The following is an 8,313-nucleotide window of genomic DNA, read 5'->3' as shown; positions in this document are numbered from 1 at the left end:
GCTTTCTTCATGGAAATAGAAAAAACAATCCAAAAATTCATTTGGAATCATAAAAAACCTCGAATATCTAAAATAATACTGAGCAACAAAAAAGAGGCTGGTGGTATCACCATACCTGATTTTAACCTATACTACAGAGCCATAGTAACAAAAACAGCATGGTACTGGCACAAAAACAGACATGTAGATCAGTGGAACAGAATAGAGGACCCAGATGTAAGCCCAAGTAGCTATAGCCACCTGATATTCGATAAAAATGCCAAAAATACTCATTGGAGAAGAGACAGCCTCTTCAGCAAATGGTGTTTTGAAAACTGGATAAATATCTGCAGAAGGATGAAAATAGATTCTTCTCTCTCGCCATGCACAAGAATTAAGTCCAAATGGATTAAAGACCTTAACATCAGACCGGAAACTTTGAAACTGCTAGAGGAAAAAGTAGGGGAAACCCTCCAACATATTGGTCTTGGCAAAGACTTTCTAAATACAACCCCAATTGCTCAGGCAATAAAACCACAGATTAACCCCTGGGACCTAATGAAATTACAAAGATTTTGCACCGCAAAGGACACAGTGAAAAAAGCAAAGAGGCAACCTACAGAATGGGAAAAAATCTTCGCCAGCTATATATCTGATAAAGGATTAATATCTAGGATATACAAAGAACTCAAAAAGTTAACTAATAAGGAATCAAACAGGCCAATCAAAAAATGGGCTAAGGAGCTAAATAGAGAGTTCTCAAAGGAAGAAATACGAATGGCATATAAGCACCTAAAAAAATGTTCTACGTCACTAGTCATCAGGGAAATGCAGATTAAAACTACATTGAGATTCCATCTCACTCCTGTCAGATTGGCCACCATCATGAAAACAAATGATCATAAATGTTGGCGGGGATGTGGAAAAAAAGGAACCCTTCTGCACTGCTGGTGGGAATGCAATCTGGTCCAGCCATTGTGGAAAACAGTGTGGAGGTTCCTAAAGCAGCTAGAGATTGATCTACCATATGACCCAGCTATAGCACTCCTAGGCATATATCCAAAGGACTCATCTCATTTCCTTAGAAGTACATGCTCAACCATGTTTATTGCTGCTCAATTTATAATAGCTGGGAAATGGAACCAGCCTAGATGTCCCTCAACAGATGAGTGGATAATGAAGATGTGGTACATTTATACAATGGAGTTCTACTCAGCGGTAAAGAAAAATGAAGTTATGAAATTTGCAGAAAAATGGATGGACCTGGAAAGTATTATACTAAGTCAGGTAACCCAGGCCCAGAAAGCCAAGCGCCACATGTTCTCCCTCATATGGGGATCCTAGCTACAGATGACTGGGCTTCTGTGTGAGAATGAAAATACTTAGTAGCAGAGGCCAGTAAGTTGAAAAGGAGACATAAAGGGTGGAGAAAGGAAGGGAGGAGGATACTTAATAGGTTGATATTGTATATATGTAATTACAATGATTGTAATGGGGAGGTAATATGATTGAGAATGGAATTTCAAACGGGAAAGTGTGGGGGTGGGGAGGGTGGGAATTACCATGGGATATATTTTATAATCATGGAAAATGTTAATAAAAATTAAAAAAAAAAAAAAAAAAAAAGCAGGATCCTTGGTTAAGGCACTTGCCTGTGAAGCCTAAGGACCCCGTTCAACTCTTCAGGTCCCACATAAGCTAGATGCATATGGTGACACATACATCTTGCAGTGGCTAGATGCCCTGGCATTCTCTCTCTCTCTTCCCCTTTCTCTACTAAATAAATAAAAATAAATAAAAAATAATTTTTTTAAAAAAAAAGCAGGATCCTTCAATCTATTGCCTCCAAGAAACTCACCTTTCTAGAAAGGATGGACACTATCTTAGGGTAAAAGGTTCGAAAACGGTGTTTCAAGCAAATGGGCCTAAAGAACAAGCAGGGGTCACTATCCTAATATCTGATAGGTTAGACATCAGGTCAACATTAGTTGGGAAAGATAAGGAAGGTCACTTTATATTGATTAAAGGAACACTCCAACAGGAGGACATTATAATCCTAAATATATATGCACCTAACATGGGGGCTCTCAACTTCATCAAACAAATGCTATTAGAACTAAGGTCACAGATTAACACCAAACACAGATGTAGTGAGTGACTTCAACACTCCACTCTCATCTATTAATAGGTCATCCTGGCAAAAAAATAAACAGAGAGGGCTGCAGAGATGGCTTAGCAGTTAAGACCTTGTCTGTGAAGCCTGAGAACCCCAGTTCAAGGTTCAATTCCCCAGGAATCACATTAGCCAGATGCACAAGGTGGCACATGCATCTGGAGTTCATTGCAGTGCCTGGAGGCCCTGGCACACCCATTCTCTCTCTCTCTATGTCTTTCTCTGTCTGTTGCTCTCAAATAAATAAAAATAAACAATTTTTTTCAATAAAGAGATGCAGCTATATTAAATGAGGTCATAGAACAAATTGACCTAACAGATATCTATAGGACATTGCATCCAAATGCTGCAGAATACACATTCTTTTCAGCAGCAGATGGAACATTCTCTAAAATGGACCATATATTAGAACACAAGCAAATCTTAACAAATAAAGAAAAATTGAAATAACTCATTATACTCTATCTGATCACAGTGGGATAAAACTACAAATCAATACCAAGAAGGAACATATCTCAACATAATAAAGGCTACTTATGACAAACCTGCAGCCAACATAATACTAAATGAGGAAAAATTTGAAGCTTTTCCACTAAATTCAGGAACAAGACAAGGGTGTCCACTGTCCCCACTTTTATTTAATATAGTACTGGAAGTCTTAGCTATAGCAATAAGGCAAGAGATATTCATAAAATGGATACAAATTGGAAGGGAAGAGATCAAGTTATCATTATTTGCAGATGACATGATTCTATACATAAAGAACCCTAAAGACTCTACCAGCAAACTATTAGAACTGATAAACACCTACAGCCATGTAGCAGGATACAAAATAAATACATAGAAATCAGTAGCCTTCCTATATGCTAACAACAAAAACACAGAGGATGAAATCAGAGAATCACTCCCATTCACAATTACATCAAAGAAAATAAAGTACCTTGGAATAATCCTAACCAAGGAAGTAAAGGATCTCTACAATGAAAACTTTAAAACACTTAAGACCAAAATTGCAGAAGATTCTAGGAAATGGAAAGACATCCTTTGTTCTTGGATCAGAACAATCAATTATTGTGAAAACAGTAATCTTACCAAAAGCAATCTGCACATTTAATGTAATCTCCATCAAAATTCCAATGGCATTCTTCTTTTTTTGATTTTTTTTTGTTTTGTTTTGTTTTTTGAGGTAGGGTCTCACTCTAGCCCAGGCTGACCTGGAATTCACTATGTAGTCTCAGGGTGGCCTTGAACTCACAGCGATCCTCCTACCTCTGCCTCCCGAGTGCTGGGATTAAAGGCGTGCGCCACCACGCCCGGCTTCCTATGGCATTCTTTATGGACATAGAAAAAAAACAATCCAAAAATTCATTTGGAAGCACAAAAAAAATCTCAAATATCTAAAACAATTTTGAGCACAAAAATAAGGCTGGTGGTATCACCATACCTCATTTTAACCTATACTACACAGCCATAGTAACAAAAACAGCATGGTACTGGCACAAAAACAGACATGTAGATCAATGGAACAGAATAGAGGTCCCAGATGTAAGCCCAGGTAGCTATAACCACCTGATATTTGACATAAATGCCAACAATACTCATTGGAGAAAAGACAACCTCTTCAGCAAATGGTTCTGGGAAAACTGGATATGTATCTGGAGAAGGATGAAAATAGATCCTTCTCTCTCTCCATACACAAGAATTAAATCCAAATGGATCAAAGACCTTAATATCAGACCTGAAACTCTGAAAAAAAAGTAGGGAAACCCTTCACATAGTGGTATTGGAAAAGACTCTGAATATAACCCCAATTACTCAGGAAATAAAACAACAAATCAACCACTGGGACCTCATGAAATTTACAGAGCAAAGGACACTGTGAATAGAACAGAGGCAACCTACATAATGGGAGAAAATATTTGCCAGATATACATGTGACAGAGGATTAGTATCTAGGATATACAAAGAACTCAAAAAATTAAATAATGAGAAATCAAACAACCCAATTAAAAAATGGGCTATGGAACTAAATAGAGTTCTCAAAAGAAGAAATACGGATGGCATATAAACATCTAAAAAATAATGTTCTACATCCCTAGTCATCAGTGAAATGCAGATTAAAACTATGCTGAGATTCCATCTCACTTCTGTCAGATTGGCTACCATCATGAAAACAAATGACCATAAATGCTGGCAAAGATGTGGAAAAAGAGGAACCCTTCTATACGGTTGATGGGAATGCAATCTGATCCAGCCATTGTGGAAATCAGTGTGGAGGTTCCTGAGACAGCTGAAAATAGATCTACCATGTGACCCAGCTATAACACTCCTAGGTATATATGCTAAGGACTTGTCTCACAACCTTAGAAATACTTGCTCAACCATGTTTATTGCCGTAATTCACAATAGCTAGGAAATGGAACCAGCCTTGATGTCCCTCAACCGATGAGTAGATAATAAAGCTATGGCACATTTACACAATGGAGTTCTACTCAGTGGTGAAGAAAAATAAAGTTATGAAATTTGCAAGAAAATGGATGGATCTGGAAAGGATTATACTTAGTGAGATAACCCATGCCCAGAAAGCCAAACATCACATGTTCTCTCTGATATGTGGACCCTAGTTACAAATGATTGGACTTTATGTGAGTAGGAATAAAACTCAGTTGCAGAGGCCAGGAAGCTAGAAAAGAAATATAAATGGAATAGAAAGTGAGGGGGGAAGTTAATAGGATGGTATTGTATATATGTAAATAGAAGAACAGATTAATGGGGCTGAAAAGGCCTAAGTGAGGTTACGAGAAGAGATTGAAGAAAGGAAAGGTGGAGGGAGGGCTAATCAAAATCTAAGAGGATATAAATAACTCACATGGAAACCTACTTTTTTGGACACTGGAACACTCAGGAGCCATAGATTTTTACTAAAAAATTTTCAGTGCCAGGGATGGGATACCTTCCTGTGAGTTTTTGGCCAGGGAGGTCCCTGATACTCCCAAAACATTACAGGCCATTGCTGAGGCCCTTAGTTTCCCACCAGAAATAGATGGTAAAACCCTACTGCTGAAGACCACATCCTTGGGCTGCAAGGTCACTGAGAAATCCTATTGGAGCTGAGCTGAAAATCTCCTCCATGTAGGCCATCTGACAGAAAGCTGGAAAAAATCCACAGTGCATGCAGTTCAATGGGAGAGAGAAAAATCACCAGTGAAAATATTCAGCAGTGGACACTGCAGCCTTAAATTTGGCCAGCCAGGCTAAATGAGCCAATGGGTGCAACAGTGGCATGTCTGTTATGGTGGAAACTAACTGCCCTCTAATTGGACTGGAGGCCTACTCCACCAGAAGGAATACATCCCTGATACTGAAAACCTACAGCAGGGGTAGTCATGAGCCCTAGGGGTGTAACATCTGCTGCTGTCTGGCTAAATGTATATACTATGCTCACCAAACTGCCCAATAAAAGCACTTCTCTTAATGTTCAGACCCATATATTAATGCTACTCTCACTTTTGGTTAGACAACCTTCTCTTTTCATATGGCAGTGACCTTGGAATAACTCAGAAGGCACCATGGTGCTGAGAAGTGACAGAGGAGTGCTCAGCACTGAAGTATCTCTATCACACCTTTCATGTCTCAGGGTCCATTGCATAAGATGTGGCAGAAAGAATATAAGAGCCAATGGAAGGGTAGGACTCATTAAAATGTGCTCCTCCAGACACAAAATAGCCTGGATATCCATGACTTCACAGTGCCTGGCACTACCTACACAAGACCATTATAACAGGAGGAAAAGATCATGACATCAAAAGAAAACGACTGATTGAGAGGGGGAAGGGATATGATGGAGAGTGGAGTTTCAAAGGGGAAAGTAGGGGGAGGAAGGGAATTACCATGGGATATTGTCTATAATTATGGGAATTGTTAATAAAAAAAATAAATAAATAAATAAAAAGAGGGAATCATAAAAAAAAAGCGGGGTTTCAATGGTGGGGGAAAAGAGTTGTAGGAGGAGATTATGAAAATTTTTAATCAAGTCTTTAATTTTAATTTTAAAAATAAACAGTAATGTTTTGCATTTAAAAAAAAAAAAAAGGTCAGACTCTTGCTAAAAAAAATTCATTTCCAGCCGGGTATGGTGTTGCACGCCTTTAATCCCAGTACTTGAGAGGCAGAGGTAGGAGGATTGCTGTGAGTTCAAGGCTACCCTAAGATTATATAGCAAATTCCAGGTCAGCCTGAGCTAGAGTGAAACCCTACCTTGAAAAACCAAATCAAAACAAAACAAAACAAAAATTCAATTCTATCTTCAATCCTGTGAAGAACTGAGATGAGAAAAGTGCTAGGTGAAAAATTATCTGTGAAAGCATGCAATTTACATATCTAGAAGTTCCTGTATTTAACTGGATGATGAAGAATGATGCTACCTTGAGTCTTTAAGGAAATGCCTTAATTGGGCTGGAGAGATGGCTCAGCAGTTAAGGCACTTGTTTGCAACACTTAAGGACCAGGGATCAATTCCCCATTATCCACGTAAGAGAGATGCGCATGATGGTACATGCATCTGGAATTCATTAGCAGTAGCTAGAGGCCCTGATGTGCTCATTCATTCTCTCTCTGCTTGCAAATAAATTTTCAAAAATATATTTTAAAAAAGAAATGCCTTGCCGGGTGTGGTGGCACAAACCTTTAATCCCAGCACTCGGGAGGCAGAGGTAGGAGGATCGCCATAAGTTTGAGGCCACCCTGAGACTACATAGTGAATTCCAGGTCAGCCTGAACCAGAGTGAGACCCTACCTTGAAACCGGCCCCCCTCAAAAACAGAAATGCCTTGGGACAGGCGGAGGAGCCCGAGCCGGGAGCAGGTCTGTGGCTCCGCGCCGGCATGGCGAGCCCGTGGCACCGCCGCGTCGGTCGGCTGGGCTCGGGCCGCAGCCTGCCGGGCCTGGCACTCTCCGTGCTGCTGCTGGTGCCGCCGCCGCCAAGAATTTTGAGGATGTCAGATGCAAATGTATCTGTCCTCCCTATAAAGAAAATCCTGGGCATATTTATGATAAAAACATCTCTCAAAAAGATTGGTTACCATCATCATTTATCTGTCCATTTTGGGCCTTCTGCTTCTGTACATGGTGTATCTCACCCTCGTCGAGCCCATACTGAAGAGGCGCCTCTTCGGACACTCACAGTTGATACAGAGCGATGACGACGTCGGGGATCACCAGCCTTTTGCAAATGCCCACGATGTGCTGGCCCGCTCCCGCAGTCGGGCCAACGTCCTGAACAAGGTCGAGTACGCGCAGCAGCGCTGGAAGCTTCAAGTTCAAGAACAGCGCAAGTCTGTCTTTGACCAACACGTTGTCCTCAGCTAACTGGTAATCAAATTCAAGGTGACCAGAAAAAAACGAGCCAGACAGATGGGTAGAACTGACTGAGTTTTCCTAGGTTTTATTTGATACCCTGTTGTTTTTACCAACTCCTGCTGGAAGACTCACGGTTGGAAGCAAACACAAATGCTTGGGGTTTGTTCCTTGTTAATGTATTAATAGAGACATTTTTAAAAGCACACCATTCAAAGTTAGCCAATGAGCCTTTTCCTACTTGTGACTTTTACTAACAAAATTAAATCTGCCTGTGGGGAAAAAAAAAAACAGAAATGCCTTAATTAAGGTCTACATTTATGTTATGCTCACAGACAGCAACTCTACTTTTCTATAGGATCCTGAACATCCTAACACTTCATGCCACCTATACAAGATTACATGTAAACTTATTTTACAAATTAAAATTGGAATATTGTTTCTGCGGATGACCATTATATAACTGCTTCCCTTCATTCTGAGAACTGATCGCCTCTAAAGCCAAATCTAATGCTCAATATGTGTCTTTATGCCTAGAACATTTGTGTGTTTACCCATCCCCAACTCAACTGGTCTTACTGCTATTGTATTTCCCCCTTTCTCAATAGTCTGCTGTTTATATTTTGCCATCATTTTGTTACATCCATTTTTTATTCATAGTATCACTGTATCAAGTGTGGCTGAGCATGAATAAAACAAAATGAGGACAAGTGATAAGAAAACACCTGCAAGAGCACTGCTACCAGTGTGCTTGGCCGCTCTGACCTCTAATGAACGCAGCTGAGGTCCCAGAAGATTTCCTGGAA

The 8,313-nt window shown here is 39.9% G+C and overlaps 1 pseudogene; it reads left to right on the top strand.

Moving 5' to 3' along the window:
* The first annotated feature begins 7,035 nt into the window (after nt 1-7,035).
* On the top strand, nt 7,036-7,784 carry LOC101615966 (annotated as a pseudogene).
* The last annotated feature ends 529 nt before the right edge of the window (nt 7,785-8,313 follow it).

Source organism: Jaculus jaculus, chromosome 19 (assembly GCF_020740685.1).
Source record: "Jaculus jaculus isolate mJacJac1 chromosome 19, mJacJac1.mat.Y.cur, whole genome shotgun sequence".
Lineage (NCBI taxonomy): Eukaryota > Metazoa > Chordata > Mammalia > Rodentia > Dipodidae > Jaculus > Jaculus jaculus.
The sequence above is the reverse complement of the archived record's forward strand: the minus strand, read 5'-3'. Positions and strand labels throughout refer to the sequence as shown.